At 45.1% G+C, this 21,023-nt stretch overlaps 1 pseudogene; it reads left to right on the top strand.

The window, feature by feature from the left end:
- LOC103734609 overlaps window positions 1-8,826 on the top strand; it is a 27,563-nt pseudogene extending 18,737 nt beyond the window's left edge.
- Window positions 8,827-21,023: the final 12,197 nt, after the last annotated feature.

The following is a 21,023-nucleotide window of genomic DNA, read 5'->3' on the forward strand; positions in this document are numbered from 1 at the left end:
AGGTCACAGTTCATCAGGGAGCCCAAGGTAGGAACTCAGGGCAGGAACCTGGAGGCAGGAGCTGAAGCACAGGCCATGGAGAAATGCTGCTTACTGGCCTGCTCCCCTGGCCTCTGCTCAGCCTGCTTTCTTATGCAACACAGGTCCACTTGCCCAGGGGTAGCACCACCCATAGTGGGCTGGGCCCTCTGACATCACTCAAGGCCAGTCCAATGAAGGAAATTCCCCAATTGAGGCTCCCTCGATCCAGGTGTGTCAAGTTGACACTGAAGCACCCAGCACAGTATGTATGTGTATGCATTTGTGCTTGTGCACATCTGTACACAGGTGCAGGAGCCACAAGAGGGAGTAGTGTGCCTACTTCTATCACTTTCTGTGCATTCCTTTTGAGGCAGGATCTTGCCCTAAACCTGGGGCTTGCATTTTCTTGGCTAGGCTGGGATCCTCCTGTCTCTGCTATCTTTGAAGCTGGAGTTACAAGTGTTTGTAGGAACACCTGGCTTGTTAATGGGTGCTGGGATCCAGACTCAGGTCCTCACATTTCCAGCAAGTTCTCTTAACCACTGAGTCATTTCTCCAGCTTCTTACATTGTTTTTTAAATCTATAGAATGGGCTCCACTGGTGGAACATGATAACACAGGCCTATAATCTTGACACTCTAGATTGACAGTTCTAGGTCAGCTTAGACTACATAGAAGGTTCCAGGACAGCCTGGGCCACATACTGAGACCATTAAAAAAAAAAAAAGAGGAAGGAAACAGAATAGCAAAACCAAAGGGCTAGTGGTTGTGCACTCCTTAATCCCAGCACTTGGGAGGCAGAGGCAGGTCGATCTCTCTGAGATCCAGGTCAGCCTGGGGTGTTCTACAAAGTGGGTCCTAGGCCAGCTGGGGCTACATTAGTGAGACCCTTTCTCAGTGCTTCCACAAACAAGCACTAAAGGAACAAGTATGATGGCACAAATCTATAATGCCAGTGCTCAGGAGGTTGAGACAGAAGGATTGAGAGTTGGAGGCCAGGCTGGGCTATGCGAGACGCTGACTCAAACAAACTGTGTGTGTGTGTGTGTGTGTTTGTGTGTGTGTGTGTGTGTGTGTGGAGGGGGGTCTCCAACTTTATCTTCCAGTATATTTATATCGGCACTGTATATTTATAGTATATTTACACTTGAGCTATCTTGCTTATTCATCACTTCTCCCCCCTCTCCCTCCCTATCCTCTTCCTTCTCTTCCCCATCCTCCTCATTTTTAAAATAAAAAAAAAATGTATGTGTATGAGTGTTTTGCCAGCATGTATGTAGGTATACTACAGAGGCGCAGTGCCCACGAAGGCCAGAAGAAGGCTTTGAATTCCCTGAAACTGGAGTGATGGACAGTTGTTAGTTGCCATGTGGGTGAACTGTCTGCCTTGTGGTTTCTGGGAACTGAACCTGGGTCCTCTGCAAGAGCAGATAGTGCTTGTCTTTCCCCACCTTCTTGAGACCAGGTCTCAGCTTGTAGCTCGGACTCACCTAGAACTCATAATGCTGCTCAGGCTGGCTTTGAACTCTTAGCATGCCTCCTGCCTCCGTCTCCCAAGTGCTGACATCACAATCTCTCATGATATTTTAAGTAAGTTTATGATTTTGTTTTGGGCCAGGTTCACAGCCATCCTTGGTCATGTATGTCTCCAGGGCCTCAGGTTGGACACAACTGATAGGGTCTAAGAAAGAACAGACCCCCCCCAATGGAATGAGAATTCCAATATCCAACTCCCTGTCTAGTATCACAGGCCTACCAGCATCACAGATTGAACTTTCAGGGTTTTGGCAAGTCACTTGTCTTTCTAGGGTGGCTTTCTAGGGTGCACGTGTCCCTTAGGCATCCTTCCATAGTCCTCTCCTCCTCATTTCACTCTTACCCATTTGATTTCAGAGTTTCGAGTGCCTTGTGTGGCCCCCAAATTCTCAGCTTTAGCTTTACCTATGTGGAGAATATAATGACTAAACTGAGGAAATCCTCTACTGGAAATATTTTAAGTTTTCAAATGCTCAAAACAGGAATGGCTGTAGTATCTTATGTCCTAGTTCAGAATCTCATTACCTGAACCTCATTTCACAAATTATACCCCACTTAACTTTGGTGTTCTGGCCAGTATTAATAGGCAGTTATTCTATAATAATAGTAATGATACTCGGTCTAGTAAGCTGGACATTGGGTCAAACCAAGTGCTAATTTTGCTGCAGGACTTCCAAGAGCAGGTTCACATGCTAATGCGCATTATATCTCCAATAAGATTCCTGATCCTTTTCTTTGGGGGGAGCACCCATGCAGGAAATCAATGGGGACTCCTGAGCTGGATCACTTAAATAGCATTCTAATAGACTTCTCTGTCTTAGATCTCACATGTCCTAAGCCCATGATATATATGGCATTTCGTTTACAGTCAATCTTGGCACTTGAGTTCTAAAACTTCCCTATTCACGGAGACCTCTTGGCTTTCAAATCCCTCGGTGTTTTGAACCTGGCAGACTTTCCTACCACACCTATCATTTGCTTCATGCCCTCCAGGCGGTAGCCAAATGAATAATTTATGTTCACAGAATAACTGAAGGGTCGAAGATCGCAGGTGCTTACCTCTGCTCATCCTGCTGGCAGCCTTCCCTGATCCACTTCCTTCTCCAGTTGCCACACAGCTTGGAAGGACTCCCTCCCTCCTTTGAGTTTCTCCATTTGCTTTGTGATCTGGACATACTGTAGTCAGCTTTTCAGTGCATTGTCTCGCAGTGGAGTCTAATTACACGGACAGCAGGATGTCATCTCAATCCTAGCTTGCATCTTATGCTGGCTGAATAAATGCTCAGTGAAAGCTCATTCTAAAAGAATCAGAAATTCCAGTACTCTTTTGAGGGTCTAATCTGAACGATGAGAAGTGGCTACGGTTAACATTATTGAGGGGTTGCTAAAGTCCTGGGTTGTCTGGGCACCTTGTTTTTTTCTGCACTTTAGATGGATTTCAGCAGCTTCTTCTTCATAAACCAGGATGAAAGGGAGCCAAGAATGAGATTACTATAAGGTTTGATGCTATTCAATAAAATTGAGTGGTTAAAAAATGTTGAGATTGAGCCGGGCGTGGTGGCTCATGCTGGCCGATCTTTGTGAGTTTGAGGCCAGTGTGGTCTACATAGTGAGTTCCAGGACAGCTGGGGCTACAGGGAGACCCTGTCTCAAAAAAAAAAAAAAAAAAAAAAAAAGTTGAGATTGGAGTATTCATTTATTTATTTGGTCTTATTTTTGTTTGAGACAGCACCTCCCTGTAGCCCCAGCTGGCCTAGAACTCACTTTGTAGACCAGGCTGCTGGCCTTGAACTCACAGAGACCCGCCCGCCTCTGCCTCCCAAGTGCTGGGATTAAAGGTGTGCACCACCACACCCTGAGAGACTGGGATTTTATATCTCACAAATGCTATCCTTACTTCTCATTGGGTACAAGTAATCAAAATCAAATGGTATGTTGCCAGAAGCATCTTTTGTCATTGTCATTAAGTTGTTAACATGGGGCTGGGTGCAGTGGCACATGCCTTTAATCCTAGTACTCCTAGGTGACTCTAAACTGCCGAGCCATCTCTTCAGCCCCTTCTCTCTTTTTTTTGGTCTTTTTGAGACAGTGTGTCCCTGTAGCCCAGCTGGCCTAAAACTATGTAGACCAGGCTGGCCTTGAACTCACAGAGATCTATCTGTCTGCTTCTGCCTCCTCAGTGCTGGGTTCTTTTTCTTTTTTGAGATGAATCTTACATGTTTTTCAGTTTATTCTCCAACCCTGGACTCAAGTGATCCTCCTGGCTTAGCTTCCTGAGTGCTGAAATGAAAGGTGTTGTGCCACCTTGCCTGGTTCATGTGTACCTGTTTTTCTGACAGTGTTCCTACCGAAACATTCCTTGATGTGGGGCCTGGTCGCATAGGCCTGGAATCACAGCTATTTAGGAGTCTAATGGAATGTTCTGGGGGCAATCTGGGGTACAGTGTGGCAAGTGCAAGTTAGTGAAACTGTGTTTTAAAGTTAACAAGCTGGGCATGGTGGCACATGCTTTTAATCTCAGCACTTGGCAGGCAGAGGCAGATTGAGGTCAGCCTGGTTTACAGAAGAGAGTTCTAGGCCAGCTGGGGCTATAGGGAGACCCTGTCTCAAAATAAAGGTAACAAACAAGATTAAAAAACAAGTAAAGAGGACTGGGAATGTGGTTCAATGGTATAGCTTTTGCCTAGTGTGGGGGCCCTGAGTTCAATCATTAGTACCACAAAACCAAAACAAAATACCCCCCAAATCCCATTCTTGGAGCACTTCATCATCTTATATATTTATTCAAAAAGCATTTATTGAGAATATACTTTAAAAAATTAAAATTACATTTATATGTGTATGTATATATGTATGTGTGTGTATGTGCATGCACATGCAGTGAGTACTTGCCATGGCACCCATGTGGCGGTCAGATGATAACTTCCAAGAGTCAGTTCTCTCCTTCTACCACATGGGTCCCAGTGATCAAACCCAGGTGCTCGGGATCGGTAGTAAGCACCTTTACCTGCTGAGCCATCCCGACAGCCCAAGTATCTACGTTGTCTCAGGTGCTTTGAGATAAAGATGAGAATGTCTGGAGCTTGTACTCTAGGAGCCCAGTGAATGGCAGGTGTAACCCATTGGTGGACAGTGCCATGCAGGCAGCAGGTGCTCCAGGGGTGGTCCTTGCTGGGGCCTGTGTCCCTTGTTTTGGTAGTGAGGGCAGAATGAAGGAAGGGACAGTAGAGTTGATTTTTGAAAGATGAGCAGGAATCCATCAAGAAGAGCTGGGCAGGGACTCAGGCATTTCTCAATAGAGACCATAGCTGTCCTCTGTGTAAGTACAGGGGAGGGGAGAGTGCATTCCACAGAGAGCAGCAATAATTCTCTGTGGCCAGGGTAGAAAACCCAGAGCCTCCTGTATGTCTATCCTGCGAGGTGATGGTAAATTGTGAGATGGCTTAGAAGATTCAGCACAGCAACCAGAAGGGCTGGACTAAGGGACAAGGTAGGAAGGTGAGGTGTGAGGCTAATGTACAGTAGGCACATGGGCTACCTGAGGGTGAATAGACAATCCTCTCTAATTCCTAGAGGGAGTTGAATAGCATTGGTAACTCTCAGAATGTGATAGAACTATTCAATCCTTAAAACTGTAAATATCCATAGTGAAAAGTACTTGTGTTAGAGTGGATTATGTGATAAAATACCAGAGACAGTCAACTTGCAAGGAGGAAAGGTTTATCTTGATTCACAGTTTTGGAGTTTTCAGCCCATGGTTGATTGGTCCTGTTGCTTCGGATCTGTGGTGTTGTAGCAAATTGTTCACCTTAGGGAGGATGAGAAGCAGAGAGACAGGAAGGTGCCAGGGCCCAATACCTCTCTAACACATGTCCCAGATGATTTAACTTCTTCTCATTAGGCCCTGTCTCCTAAAGCTCCACCAACAGTTCCATGTGTTGGGGACTAAACCTTTAATCATGGCCTTTTATGGGGAATATTCCAGATCTAAATATAGCACTAACCTACAGTTCCATACATGCTACACTCAGAAGGCAGAGACAGGGGAGCAAGAGTTAGAGGCCAGCCTGTCCTACCCAGCAAGACCCTGTTTGAAAAAAGAAAACAAAGCTCTGTAGTTAAGCTATTGTAGAGCATATGGAACTGTGTATGTGTCACCATGCCTGGTTTACTATTAAACATATTTCGTAAATATAGAAGAATGATAAATGGGGCTGGGGAGATGACTCAGGGGTTAAGAGCACTGGCTGCTCTCGAAGAGAACTTTGATTCAATTCCCAGCATTCACATAGTGGCTCACAATCACCTGTAATTCCAGTTCCATGGGATCCAACACCCTCTTCTGGCCTCCATGAGCACTGCATGCATGTGATGGCATATGTGTGTGTGTGTGTGTGTGTGTGTGTGTGTGTGTGTATACACACATATATATGCAAAGCATTCATGCACATAAAATAAAGATAAATGTTAAAAAAGGAAAAACTATGATCATGTTTCTTCCATCTTCTACCCAAGCCAAACACACATGGTTCACATGGGTGAGGAGCAATGGTTAGCCTCAGCTATGAACTAGGAGGGACAGGAGGGAGCTGGCAAGGAGAGTGGTCAGTAACTAGTCAAGAGAAGTGATTAGAGATCCTGGTCTGTAGCCTGAGGTGAGGCCAAAGACCAAGGGAGGAATCTTGGATAATTTTATTTCTGGCGTGGTCATTAACTTTTGAAACTGCTTTTTGAGTCCCTTTATGGGTCAAGAAGCTCAGTTTCAATGCTCACTCATCTTTTTTTTTTTTTTTTTTAAATAGATTCCAGGATTGATGACCTACATGAATCACTAGACTACTCTTTAATTGACTCTGGGATATTTACAAAAAAAGGAGCTATCTTTAAGCTGGGTATGTCATATACCTATAATCCCAGCACTCCAGAAGATGAAGCAGGAGAATTAGGAGTTCAAGGCTAGCTTTGGTGACACAGTGAATTTTTAAAGGTCAGCCTGGGCTACATGAGAAAGGGAGGAAAAAAAGAAAAAATTTTATTTACTTTTATTTATATGTATGTGTGTGTGCCTGCTTGTCTGTATGGGCACCACATGCATATAGTGCCCATGGAGTCCAGAAGAAGGTGTTGGATCTCCTATAACTGGAGTTACAAGGTTGTGAGCTGCCTGAAGGTACTGAGGACCAAACCTGGATTCTCTACAAGGGCAGCAAATGCTGTTAATCTCTGAGCTTCTCTCTAGAGGCCTCCCCCCCCCCCCCAAGTAGTTTCAGAGATAAGATTTGCTGGGTGTGGTGGTGCACACCTTTAATCCCAGCACTCAAGAGGCAGAGGAAGGTGAATCTCTATTGAGTTCAAGGCCAGCCTGGTCTACATAGTGAGTTGCAGGCCAGCTGGGACCCTGTCTCTAAAAGACCAATAAATAAATAAATATATAAATAAATAATAATAAATACATACATACATAAATAAAGAAATAAGATTTGTTCCAGAATGGATTTGCAAGAGAAGATGTCCACGATGAGAACATCTTTCATCGCGAAATGGGAAAACATTTCAGAGCTGGAAAAATTTAGTGACCTCTCAATCTTTAGTTGAGTTGCTTGCTAGTCTGAAGAACCTGAACCTTTTGTGTTCTGGATGCCTCTGGCTCAAGCAGTTTCCTCTGGAACATCTCCCCTGTCCCCTTGTTCCCTATTTCAAGCTTCAAGCTGGGGAATGGCTCACGTCAAACAGTGTCTTTTCTACCAGGCCTTCCTCACGCCCTCACCTTCTAGGTAAGAAAACTCACGGCCTGGGCCATGGAGTCAGCGCTTCGGGACCAAGAGATGGTGGAAAACCCGGCCGTGCTCTACCCGGCCAGGCCCCATGGCGTAGCGCGGCTGGAGTTCTTTGACCACAAGGCGTCTAGTTCTGGAGGTGGCCCGGGGGGCTCGCGCCTGGACTGCGAGGTGATCGTCTGCTGAGTGTGTGAACGTGGCCCCTGTGGCTGTGAGGAGCCCCGAGCCCCCGCCGCCGGCCTCCGCCTGGACACCACCTGCTGGCGGCGGACGCACAGTCCAGGGCAGCGTGGGTGCGGACCCTGTGACAAAATGCCTTTCCGAAAGGCGGCTGGGCCCAGGCACAGGCGGACACCCCACCTCAACTTTCTGCCCTGGAGATGCTGGAGAACTCGCTGTACAGGCCCAGCTGGGAAGGGTCCCAGTTCTGGGTAACCGTGCAGAGACCTGAGGCTGCTGAGCCCTGTGGTCTGCAAGGCTCCTACATGCTGAGGGTAGAGACTGAGAAGCTGACTCTCCTGACTTTGGGGGCCCAGAGTCAGATCCTGGAGCCACTCCTTTCCTGGCCCTACACTCTGTTGTGACGCTTTGGCAGGGACAAGGTCATGTTCTCTTGCGAGGCTGGTCACAGCTGCCCCTCTGGCCCTGGAACGTTCACCTTCCAGACCATACAGGGAAATGACATCTTTCAGGCAGTTGAGACTGCTATCCAGCAGCAGAAGGCCCCAAAAAGGTGGGACAAGGACATGATGTCTTTGAACAGACTCTCATGAAGGGCAGGTGGCTTCCCCTTCTGGTCCCCAAGGGCTCCTCGCCAGCCCTCCAGTTTTGTACGCTGAGCCTTTAGACTCCCTGTGCATTCCTTCAGGCCCTTCTCAGGACTCTCTATACTCAGACCTCCTGGACCCCTGCTAGGTCAGGGGAGGGGGTCATGCCAAGAAACCTCTGTATTGGGACTTGTATGGGCATATGCAGCAGCAGTTGCTGAAAGTCAAGCTGACAGACCCCAAAGAAGACCCCATTTATGATGAACCTGAGGGTCTGACCCCAGACCCTCCCCGGGGCCTTTATGATCTGCCTCAGGAACCCAAGGATGTATGGTGGTGCCAGGCTCAGGTGAAGGAAGAGGGTTATGAACTCCCTTACAACCCTGCCACTGATGACTATGTTGTGCCACCCCTTCGTAGCACAAAGCCTGCCCCTGCTCCCAGACCACGGGGCCTGGTCTTCCCTGAATCTGGTACTTTGCAAGTGGCAGCAAAGGCCAAAGCTCAGCATGGCTCTGTATAGCCAGGTCCAGAAGAGTGGGACCTCAGGGGGCTGGGATTGTGGGCTCTCTCGAGTAGGGAATGACAGGACTGGGGTCACCTCAGAAGACTCCATGGGAGGTCTTCCCACCCCACATGAGACCAGAGGACAAGGGAAAGATGACCAGTCCCAAGAAGTTCTAGGAAGTAGAATAGATAGCAGGGCTGAGGGATGGGCTCTGTAGAGGGTCAGCAACACCAAGCTATTGCTTTACCAAAGGAATGACTAGGTCGATGGGAAAGGGGTCCATTGGTCAGAGTGGGTACATTTGAGGGAGAATACTTCCTCCCATATTTTCTTTGACAAGTATATTTCTAATTTATAAAAAATTCTCATTAAAGTCAGTTTGAATTGGAAAAAAAAAAGAAAAAACTCACTGCCTCTCTCGGACTGTTTTCCCTACTAGCCTGTGCATTCTTTGAATGGTGGCACATGCCTGTCTTTGAATTGCCATCATACACACACCTGGGATATGGTATAAACTTAATTCATTTGGTTGAAACATAAGGATTCAGGAAAGTAGTAACTGTCATTCCATCTGCCAGAGAACGCTGGAATCCAGAGCTCACCACGAGGAGTCTATAGGAGGGTGCCCAGCCCTGCCAGAGACCGAACCCCTGCACCTGGCCACAGCACTAGGTGGGCACTGGGCGGGCTGAAGTGAAACAGGATGGGCTGAGATTCAGGGCCAGGATTACTGCTTTGGAGGGCCTGGAGGATCAGGAACACGGGGACGAGGCAAGGACTAGGTGTAGGTTTGAGGGAGAAGGAAAAGGGCTCCTGGGATGGTTTAGCAGTGGCCAAGGGGCCAGAGACAATGCTATCCAAAACGTGAAGAGAATTAAACCAAGTGCTGAGCCAAATTGCTGGCTCTCACTTGCATTCTGGAAGACCAGGAAACCATTATATGCAACTAAATTGAAGAACAAGGAACTTATCAGGGTCTGGAAGAACATGATTTGGACATTTAGAGGTGAGTGGAGAACAAAGTCTAGACAAGAACATAGAAGCAAGCATGTTCTTATGAACCAAGAGGGCATTTGTGAGCTGTCACTGGCAGGGATGGGGACTACAGTAAGCAGGAGGGCACTCTGCCCGTGGAGATCCTGGGAGTCTGTGTTGTCAGAGCAGACGAGTAGATGGAGAGCTGTGTGTTCAGGAGATGGTATGAGAGGCTAACAAAAGCCTATGAATCCTGGAGTCCTAGAGATGGGAAGTCCAGTCTGAATGACATGGGAGAGGCCTGTAGCCAGGTTACCACACTTGTGTGTGCACTGGGGAAACTTGAAACTTGAGATACACAATTCTCAGAGTCTTGAAACATTGATTTACTTGTGAGATTTGGGGGGAAATAGTTATATTGAAACAAATACATACATATATACATATATTTATTTTTGTGTGATATGTATGTATGTTTGTGTATTTGTGCATGTATTTGTAGGAGGAAGTGCAGCCTGAACAACTCGCGCATGCACGCTGCAAATGCTCCAAAAACATCCGGCTGAGGCAAACCTGTGTTCTGCCAAAAGACATAGAGATGGCTGATGCGAAAATGGCCCGATACAGAGAGCCAATGAGGAACAGACACGACCTATCAATGGACCAATGGGACACCAGGAGGGGGGATATAAGGGAGCCCCATATCCGCAATAAATGAGTCTGCAGCTGCTCGCACTGCCTGCTTCTCACCTGACTCCCGGAGTCTGCGTCGTGACTCCATGCCGACTCTACCTTCACACGGAGGGCCCCAGGACACCCGCAACATGTATTCATGTACATGAAGGTCAGAGGTTGATGTTCTGTGTCTCCCTCAGCCGCTGTCCATCTTAAATATGAGACATGGTCTCTCACTGAACCTGGAGCTCACCAGTGTCTAGCTGGCTGGCCAGTCATTGAGCTCCAGGGATCTTTCTGTCTCTTCCTCCCCACCCTGAAATTACAAGTATGTACCACTGCACCTGGCTCTTTATGTTGACTCTGGGAGATTGACCTCGGGTCCTCACGCTTGTGCAAGTATTTTCCTGACTGAACCATGTCCCCAGGCCCCAGATATACATTTTTTAGAATGTAAACTTAGAATGAAATTTCAAATAAATGTGTGTCTACTATGGATGACCCCTTCATACCCAGCACCAGGTCTCAAGGGAGACTTCCTCCCCTCCTTCTTGGGTACTTCAGTGGTCATGGGTGAAAGGATCAGTTGAGAGAGTCTCCACAGGAGTGATGGGAAGCTTGAGACCTGGGAGCAGGATTCAGGGGATGGATTCAGGAGATAATCAGGGAATCTTAGTCTATTTTCTGTCAACTTTCTTACCCCTGCCATTGGCTCAGCATTCCACTTAAAGGAGACTGTGAACTTTGAACATTACTCATTAGCAACATTTTAGTATAAGAACCCAATGTTCATTTTGGTGATATTAAAATCTTTAGCTATCCTATGTGTTGGAGGAATGGAGGACTTTTTTTGTAAATCAGAAGTTCCTGGGCCAGTGAGATGGCTCAGTGGATAAAAAGTGCCTGTTGGAAGCCTGACTACTTGTGTTCGATCCCCAAGAGAGGCGAGAACCGACTCCTACAAGTTGTCCTTTGACCTCTATACATACACAGTGGTACACACATACACAGGCACATACAAATAAGTAGATCGAAAATAAAATAAAAATTTAAAAAATAGGGGGTGGAGAGATGGCTCAGTGGTTTAGGACTGGCTGAGCTTGCAGAGGACCGGGTTTGATTCCCAACACCCACATGAAGGCTAACATCCAGTTCTAGGGAATCTGACATCCTCTTTTGGTCTCCACAGGCATTGCATGCATATGGTACATTTATATGCAGGTAAAACACTCATACACATAAAATTAAAAAAAAAAAAGTAAGCCGGGCATGGTGGCACATGTCTTTAGTCCCAGTACTGGGGAGGCACAGGCAGGAAGGTCTATAAGATTGAGGCCATCCTGATCTACACTGTAAGTGCCAGGCCAGCTGAGGCTGCAGGGAGACCCTGTCTCAAAACAAAACAAACAAAAGTCAAAAATCTTTATTGAATATATTTATTTTTACTTTATGTACATCAGTGTTTCGCCTGCATGCATGTGAGTACACCCTTGTGGTACAATGACTGCAGAGGTCAGAATGGGTCATTGGTCCTCTGGAATTGGAGTTTCAGACTGTTGTTAGCTGTCGTGTGGGTATTGGGAACTGAACCCAGGTCCTTGGCAAGAGCAGCCAGTGCTCTTAACTACTGGGCCATCTCTCCAGCCCCCATTTTATTTTTAAATGGTATACTCTAGGTCATCACACAGTTTCCTAGCTGCCAGGGAGACTGATGAGAATATATCAGATAAGGTCCCAGGCCTTGCAGACCTTTTTACAAACATTCATATATCCAGCACGTATTTCAGCACCTGCTGTGTTCCAGGTATTACTAAAGGCATCAGGTACTTTGGTGTGTAACACTGATAATGAGCTCACAGCATATATTCTAGTCCACTAGTCTCTTCCCTTCAGCCGTACCTCAGCTATGGTTCCATTTTACTGCAGATTAGATCTAGCATATTATTTATAGAATAGCTTTTATTTATTCTTTGTCAATTGCATACATATAAACAATGTAGTTTGAGGCTGGAGAGACGACTCAGCAGTTAAGAGCACTTGCTCCTTTTGCAGAAGACCAGAGTTTAGTTCCCAGAACCCACACTCGGGGACTCAAAACTACCCGTTACTCCAGCTCTAGGGTATTGAACACTCTCTTATGGCCTCCATGACCATGCATGTGCATACAGACACACAGACACAGACACACACACACAAAGGAACCATAAAAAAATTTAAAACAAAGCAGTGTGTCTTGAGCATACCCACTCCCCCAGGGACCTCCAATATGCCTACCTCCACGCTTAATCTGCTCTCCTTGTTTTTTGAAATCTACTGAGTCTAATTAGTGATGCCTACTGGAATGTTGACTGATTACGTTGGCTTGTTTTGTGCAGGTGACCATACCTGTAGTGGGTACATGAGCTTGGGGTGGGGCCTCATGAGCCTCTCTGTCCATGATCAACTATTGAGTGACTTGATCTTGTGCAGTAACCACAGCTGCTGTGAGTTCATGAGCACAACAGCCATGCCATGTCCAGAAGACAACATTCCACAGCACTGCTCCCCACCCTCTGGCTCGTACATGTTTCCTGCCCCTCTTCTAGGATAGTCCTGAGTCTTCGGGGGAAGAGTGTTGGTCTAGATGGCTCATTTAGGGCTGAGCAATCAATAGGCACTTATTCTTACCACTTTGACCATTTATGAGTCTCTGCATCAACTGCTGACCACTTCAGAAAGAAGCTTCTCTGGTCAAGGTTGAGAGCAGCACTAATCTATGGGTAGAAACATAAACATGTTCATTTAGCAAGACTATAGTAGTAGGTTTCCTCCATACTCTCCAGGGCCTGTAACCTCCCAAGCTTTGGGTTTTTGACCAAGTTTGCAATACTGGGTCCGTATTCCCTCCTGTGGAGCCTAAATGAAACCAAAAGTAGTTGGTTATTCCCATAACCTTTGTGCCACATTGCACCAATGGATACTACTTTTATTTATTATTTTATTTTATGTGTACGAGTGTATTGCCTGCATGTATGTAAGTGTACCCGTGTTGCACAATGCCCACAAAGGTCTGAAGAAGGCATTGGATCCCTGGGAACAGGTTACAGATGGTTGTTAGCCACTATGTGGGTGCTAGGAATTGAACCCAGGCCCTCTGCAAGAACATTCAGTGCTCTTAACCACTCTCTCCAGTCCCAGTCAGTGGGTACTTCTTATCAGGCAGGTTGGTATAGATGCACAGTTCATTGCTAGCTGATACCACTGATGGCTTCCCTCCCCGACCAGGGGCCTGTATAAGCACCGTTGAGCACTATGAAAGCTAGCTAGCAGGGAGGAAGTTTCCTTGATTTCTCTATGTCCTGCAACCAGTGTGTGTAGTGTCTTCACTGGTGGAGTTTTACCATCTAGTCTGGTGGGCAACTCTGTAGCTCAGTTTATTAAAAAACTCATGTACTATATGAATATATCATAACCTATCTAAGCGTCTAATACAATACACTTATATTGTGGGGGTTTGCTATTATGAATGTAACGATGGGATTTTTCTGCTCCTAGTGGCTGGTGTGAGAAATCATGCTCCGAGGCAGTGTTGGTCTGATAAACTGAGTCTGCAGGGGAGATGCTGGGGGGTATGGAGGCAGTGGGACTGGCCTTTCAAGGCTGGTCACTGGATTTTCTAAGGGATTGGGAAGAGTCAAGAAGAGACTTGGAGGTCCAAGTGAAGAGGCAGATGTTTGGAGGATTTTCCTGTGGAATGGCACTGGGTGATATAATGTCCTACTGGCATTCCGACTACTTCAGTATGAGTGTAAGCAGAGTGCTCATGGTGTCTGAATTCCTGGTGGAGTCCACAAGCGGGGATAGTTGTGTGGCAAGTGGGTGCAGTGGAACATGCATCAAGCTACATGGATGTTTGGTTCAGTGAACAGTGCTTCTGTGCTTTTAGTCACGGGCATCATTTCCTTCCTTAGGGCAAACATGCAGAAATGAAATTTCTGGTTCTCCTATTGGTTCCCAAATCATCCTCTTTTGGGGACTTGCAATACTTTACATCCTCACTTCCTTCCACATCCATTATCATAAATGTCTGTCTTTTGTACTTTTGATGATATATGGTGGGAAAATAACATGTAGTCATTAATTTGAATTTATTTATTGATGGTGTCAAGCTGTCAATCATATTTTGTGTTTAGAGGTTGTATTTTTTTCTGTGAAATACTTGGCTATTTCTTTAAAAACATTATTCGTATTTTTTAAATGTGTATGAATGCTTTGCCTGAATGTATGCTAAGTGCACCCCTGAGTACAATACCCATAGAGGCCAGAAGAGGGCATTGTCAGAACCTCTGGAACTAGAGTTACAAATGGTTATTGGTTGTCATTTGGATACTGGGAACTGAACTAGGGTTCTCTGCAAGAGCAACCTGTGCTCTTAACTGCTGAGCCATCTCTCCAGGTTCTATTTCTTTTTTACGATTTTTTTTTTGTTTTGGTTTTTTTGAGACAGGGTCTCCCTGTAGCCCCAGCTGGCCTGGAACTCACTATGTAGATCAGGCTGGCCTTGAACGCTCAGAGATCCTCCTGCCTTTTGTCTCCCAAGTGCTGGGATTAAAGGCATGTGTCATCACGCCCGGCTTTTTACGATTTATTTTTATTTTTTAAGTGAGTATATGTCTGTGCATGTGAGTGCAGGTGCCTGTGGTTGTAAGGCTAGAAGAAGGCATCAGATCCCCTGGAGCTGTAGTTGCAGGCAGTTGTGAGCTGCCCAGTGTGGGTGCTGGTAACAAAACTTGGGTCCTCTGCAAGAGCAGTACATTCTGTTTACCACTGAGCCATCTCTCTAACCCAAAGTTTTTATTTTTGAGACAGAATCTCACTATGGAGCCCTGGCTGCTCTGGAACTCATTCTGTAGACCAGGCTGGCCTCAAACTCACAGAGATCTGCTTGCCACTGCTTCCTGAGTGCTGAGATCAAAGAAGGTGTGCACCACCACACCCTGTCTACTTTCATATCTTTTTACTTTTTTTGTGACTGAATTTAGTTAAAGTTTGCTTGAATAATCATGGGAGGGGGATTATTTACTAGAGCATGGGCAACTTACTACTGGCTACATCACTGAAGAAAATCACACCCTTTCTCCAACAACCATTAATTACCTACAGCATCTAAAGGAGGGGCGGGGCCTGAGGAACCATTTCCCCATTCCATGATGGAATGTTGACAAGCCTAATCTTGTAGAGATCTTGTGCAAGTAACCGAACTGCAGTGAGTTCGAGTTCAGTGGCCATGTCACATCCAGAAGACAGTGTTTCACAGCACTCCTGTCTGTCCTCTGGCTCTCACATTCTTTCTTCTCCCTCTGCTGCAATGCCCCCTGGACCTTGGAGAGGGTGATAGAGATAGCCTGTTCAGGACCAAACATTCAACAGTCTCTTGTTCTCAGAACTTAGACCAGTTATGCATCTTTCATTTACTGCAAAAAGAAGCTTCTCTGACCAGGTCTGAGAGCAGTCTTTGAAACCATTTTTTTTTATAAAGGGAATTTTTCATGTATATCTGAAGCTTTTCCGTAGGATTGACTTCCAGACTAATGACTAAATCTACTGCTTATAATGCAAACAAGTTCACTGAGCCATGTGTTCTTGTGAACTGGGCACCTGACTTTGATCCCTTGGGATCCCATTTTTCACTCTACCCAAGATAATGAATGAATGTGGGTGTGCTTGAATTAGCATATAAAGCTCTGGAAGCGGTATGTTTGTATCCTTATTGAAAACAGAATTGATATTGTGTGTATGAGATATTTTAGGCCTAGGGATCAAAAGGCAAGATTCTCTGCTAAGGGTGGATCCTAGCTCATAGGTCCCCAGTCGATTTTGGAGAAAGGCTTTGAATAAAAGTAGGGTTGAGAGCACAGTTCTGTGAGAGATCTGAAGTAACAAACTCTTGGGGTTTGGGTCCATTCTTGGCTATTAAAACAATGTTAAGAATCAGGCTGATTATTTGTTCAGGTATAACTGTAATGTGGCATAGTAACAACTCATTTTTTTTTTTTTTTTGTGGTACTGAGGATTGAACCCAAGGCCTTAGGCATGTTAGGCAAGCATCCTACCACAGAATCACAACCCCAGTAAATCTCTAAAACTTTTCTTTTGTTGAAATTTGTAAGATTTATTATTTCTTTTGGGCCTACTCTGCTTAATCAAAACCTTTGAGATAACATTGACATCTAGTATAAAGATTTATTTTAGGAAGCTATCAGAGACTCATTCCTAGAACTTGTGAGAACAATGACATAACCTGGCTTTTTAAAAATTTAATTTTATGCATACTGAGTATTTTGCCTGCAGGTATGTAAGTACACCTGCAGGTGCACTGCCTGTGGAGGCCAGAAAAGGGCATTGGATCTCTTGGAATTGGAGTTACAGATAGTTGTTAGCTGCCATAGCCACTATGTGGGCGCTGAGAACTGAACCTGGGTTCTCTGCAAGGGCAGCCGGTGCTCTTAACAACTGAGCCATCTCTCCAGTCCCCATAATCTGGCTTTTATTGTATGAATAATTTATAAAATCATAATGAGATAATATATAATGTGATATAATGATATGGGACAGATGCTCCTAAGTCTGACCTGTGTGATAACTATCCAGATGGGACTGAACTGTAGCAGGAGGAAATGTAGTAGTAGCTGTGCTGATGGCAAACGCTAATTTGCTTTAATAAGCAGATGTGCAATTTACATCAATAGTTGGAAACCACCCCCACCTTAAGTTTGGGATAAGCACTTTTGAGACCTTAAATTGATTTAATTATGTACAGAATTAAAAATACAATCCATGGCTAGGTGAGGCGGTGTGAACTTTTAGTCCCAGCAATTCAGAGGGAGAGGCAGTTTGAGGCCAGCCTGGTCTACATAGTGAGTTCCAGGCCAGCCAGGGCTATATAGTGAAACCATGTTGCAAACAAACAAAGCCAAACCAACCAACCAAAGAACAGCGGCAGCAAACCAATCCAAATCCTATTGGATAGCAGAATCATAGACGAGAGCTTTTTTTTTTGTCATTTTGAGACAGGGTCTCCCTGTAGCCTTAGCTGGCTTGGAACTCACTATGTAGACCAGGTTGGCCTTGAACTCACAGAGATCTGCCTGCCTCTGCCTCTGCCTCAGGAGTGCTGGGATTAAAGGCGTGCGCCACCATGCCTGGCTGAAACTTATTTTACTTTACCAAATGATTACCTTGCAGGTTTTTCCTTCATAGCCGAACTACCCATTAGTTCTAATATCTTCCCCAAATAGCCAAACCTACAATATATGACTATTTTAAGCTTCAATTCAATACCCTAAAACTGATGGTCACCTGCTAAAACAATTTACTTTTTATAGTAAGGTTTTGAGATAAATTACTCTGTATTCTGTATTAGGCAGACATGGTGGTGTATGCCTTTAATCCCAATGCTCCAGAGGCAAAGGTAGGTGGATCTGAGTGCTGGCCTGGTTTTTATAGAGTCCTATACCAGTCAGAGATACACAGTGAGACTCTGTTAAAAAAACAAAAAACAAAAAAACCAACCATATTTGGGGGGCTGGAGAAATGGCTCATAGAGCACTGGTTGTTCTTGCAGAGAATCTGGGTTTGATTCTTAGCACTCACATTGTAGCTAACAACCTTCCGTAACTCTAGACCAGGGGAATCTGATGCCCTCTTCTGATCTCTCTGTGAACATTGCATGACATGGGTGCACTTACATGCAGCCAATATACTTATACCCATAAAGCAAAAATAAAATATTTTAATTAAAAAAAATTTAAAAATTTTATATGTATGAGAGCTATCCCTGCATGTGTGTAAGTTTATTCATGTCATGCAGTACCCATGGAGGACTGAAGAGGGCATCAGATTGCCTGGAAGTGGACTTAAGGATGGTTGTTAGCTGCCAGTGGGTGCTGGGATTTGAACCTGGGTCTTCTGCAAGAACAACCAGTGCTTTTAATTGCTGAGCCATCTCTTCAGCCCCCCCCCAAAAATATTTAAAAAGACCCTTATATTCTTTTTTATTTTTATTTTTTTTGGTCTTTTGGAGATGCCCCATCTGTCCTGGATACGCTATGGAGACCAGGCTGGCCGCAAACTCACAGGGATCCACCAGCCTCTCCCTCCCGAGTGCTGGGATTAAAGGCATGTGCTACCATGCCCGGCAACCCTGTCTATTCTTTATTAGCATTCCCAGAGACGCTGCAAAGAATGAAAGGGGCCTGGCCTGCTAGTTATCGGCGTCATAAAGGCTAAATGTGAAACCACCTACTGCTTTCTTATTTGGAAGTTAGAATGAGTCTGGGAACGCTGGAAGCTATGATATGAAGCTTTAAAAATTATTTATTTTTTTTTTAATTTTAACTTTTTGTTATTTTATTTTTGAGACAGGTTCTCCCTGTAGTCCCAGCTGGTCTGGAACTCGCTGTGTAGGCTGTGCTGACTTCAGTCTCACAGAGATCTGCCTGCCTCTGTCTCCAGAGTGCTGGGATTCAAGGCATGTGCCACCACACCCAGCTTTTATTTTTTGATATATTTTTATGTTTTTATGTGTATGAGCCTTATACTTACATGTGTGTAAGTGCACCAGTACCCTCAGAGGACAGAAGAGGGAGTTGGATCCCCCGGAACTGGAATTATGTACAGTTGTTAGCTGCTATGTTGATTCTGGGATTCGATCCTGGGTCTTCTGCAAGAACAGCCACTGCTCTTATCAACTGAGCCATCTTTCCAGAGCCCCCAGCTTTCATTTTTTTATTAAATTATTTTGATTTATTTTGTGTGTATGAGTGTTTTGTGTAAATGTATGTAAGGGCACCCATGCATGTAAGGGCATCATTTTCTTGTGTTAGAGAGAACTTTGAGCCAGACGTAGTAGAGCGCACCTTGTAATCCCAGCACTCTAGAAGTTGAGGCAGGAGGATTGCCTTGTGTTTGAGATCAGCCTGGGCTATGTATATAGTGAGCTCCAGGCCATTCAGAACTACAGAGTGAGACCTTGTCTCAAGAAACAAAACAAAACAAAAGCAAAAAATTAGGAAGGATAACTTTCTTATATTTAAATCTGTTCTGCTAGCATTTAGAATCAATGTATGGAGTGATATTTGGGACCTGAGAGGGAGGTAAGAGCTGAGAAGCAGAGGAGTTTGGAGAGGCAGCAGGGTTCCCGGGAGTGCAGGGATGGGGAAGAAACAAACTTTATCAAAGGGATCAAAGGAATAGGTAGAACTCAGACAAGAGTGGATAGTGCAGCACGGTAGGAACCAAGTGTGGGACAGTTGCTAGGAAGCTGGAAATGTTTAGTTGAATTTAAATACTGTGGAGAGGCTGAGTAAGAACAGCCATGATTAGACATCAGTGAATTTGGCTTGAAGTATGTTTGGTAAGTTTGAATAAATGGATAAAGTAAGGGGTAGAAATAGAACACAGTTTGTGCGTTTTGCACAGGTCATAGGTGACAGTGGTAAGGCAATGAAGACATGGCTGTACGTAGCTGGAGGAACAGCTGCACGGGTTAGAGATGACTCTTCTGAGGGGAGGAAATGGGACGTGTTGAGCACAGAGTCGGAAAGTTGTAAGGGGAACACTTTGGAGGGTCTCAAAGCACTGGCCGGAAGAAGAGGCAGGGGAGAGGGAGCAAGTGCAGCTGTGAAAATGCTGTGAGCAAAATGTTAGTTGGCAAATGTTTCTTCTGGTATAAAACGGACACGCAGGGCTGTTGAGATGACTCAAGGGGTAGGGTCACTTGTTATTAAGCATGGCGATCTGAGTTCCCTCCTGTGGAAACCACACGGTAGAAGGAGAGAACGGTTGCCCGGAAGTCTTCTGAGCTCCACATGTGTGCTGTGACACTTGTTCTCTTTCTCTGTCTATACACGTACACACATAATAAATAAAATAAAAGGATATACAATTCACATACAAAACTTCATTTGTCATGCCCAAGTAAGTAAGAACTAGTAACTTTCTCAGAAATAGGGAATAGTACTCAGATCCTTAATCTGATGCTGGTTAAATAAAGCTGTATAGATTAGATGCCAACCAGGTACTGACCTTATTTATGAATATAGCAATGTGGCTGTCTGTGTGTCCTTTCTTTCTTTCTTTCTTTCTTTCTTTCTTTCTTTCTTTCTTTCTGGCTTGGCAGCAAACACCCACTGAACCATCTTACCAGCCCTATCTCTCTTTTTGGTCTTTTTGAGATAGGGTCTCCCTGTAGCCCCAGCTGACCTGGAACTCTTGCTATGTAGACCAGGCTGGCCTTGAACTCACAGAGATCCGCCTGCCTCTGCCTCCCAAGTGCTGGGATTAAAGGCATTAAACACTGCTGCTGTGAGTTCATGGGTACAACAGCCATGTCAGGTTCAGAGGGTGTTTCACACCATTCCTTCCCATCCCCCATGTGTATGCTTCTTTTAAAAGTACTACATACAGCTTGTACTCTTATTTGCCTAGTTCAGACCTTTGTGAAACTATTAACTATGGCCCCACTTTTCAGAGACCAGAAGGCCTTGACAGATGTCCCGTGCCCCACCTCTCTTCTGTGGGCCGAGGGCCTTGATTTGCTTCTAACACTTGCATCAGCCATTTGTATCAACCACTATCCCAGGTCTGAATGTAAAAAATTATTTATTCTTTCACAGTTTCATATGCACACATATATGTGTGTATGTATTTTGACCATGTTCCCTCCGTTACCCTTTTACTCCCTTCCTCCCTGCCGAACACCATTTTTTTTTTTTTTTTTTTTTT

The sequence above is a fragment of the Nannospalax galili genome, unplaced genomic scaffold, assembly GCF_000622305.1.
Source record: "Nannospalax galili isolate Female #2095 unplaced genomic scaffold, S.galili_v1.0 scaffold90, whole genome shotgun sequence".
NCBI lineage: Eukaryota > Metazoa > Chordata > Mammalia > Rodentia > Spalacidae > Nannospalax > Nannospalax galili.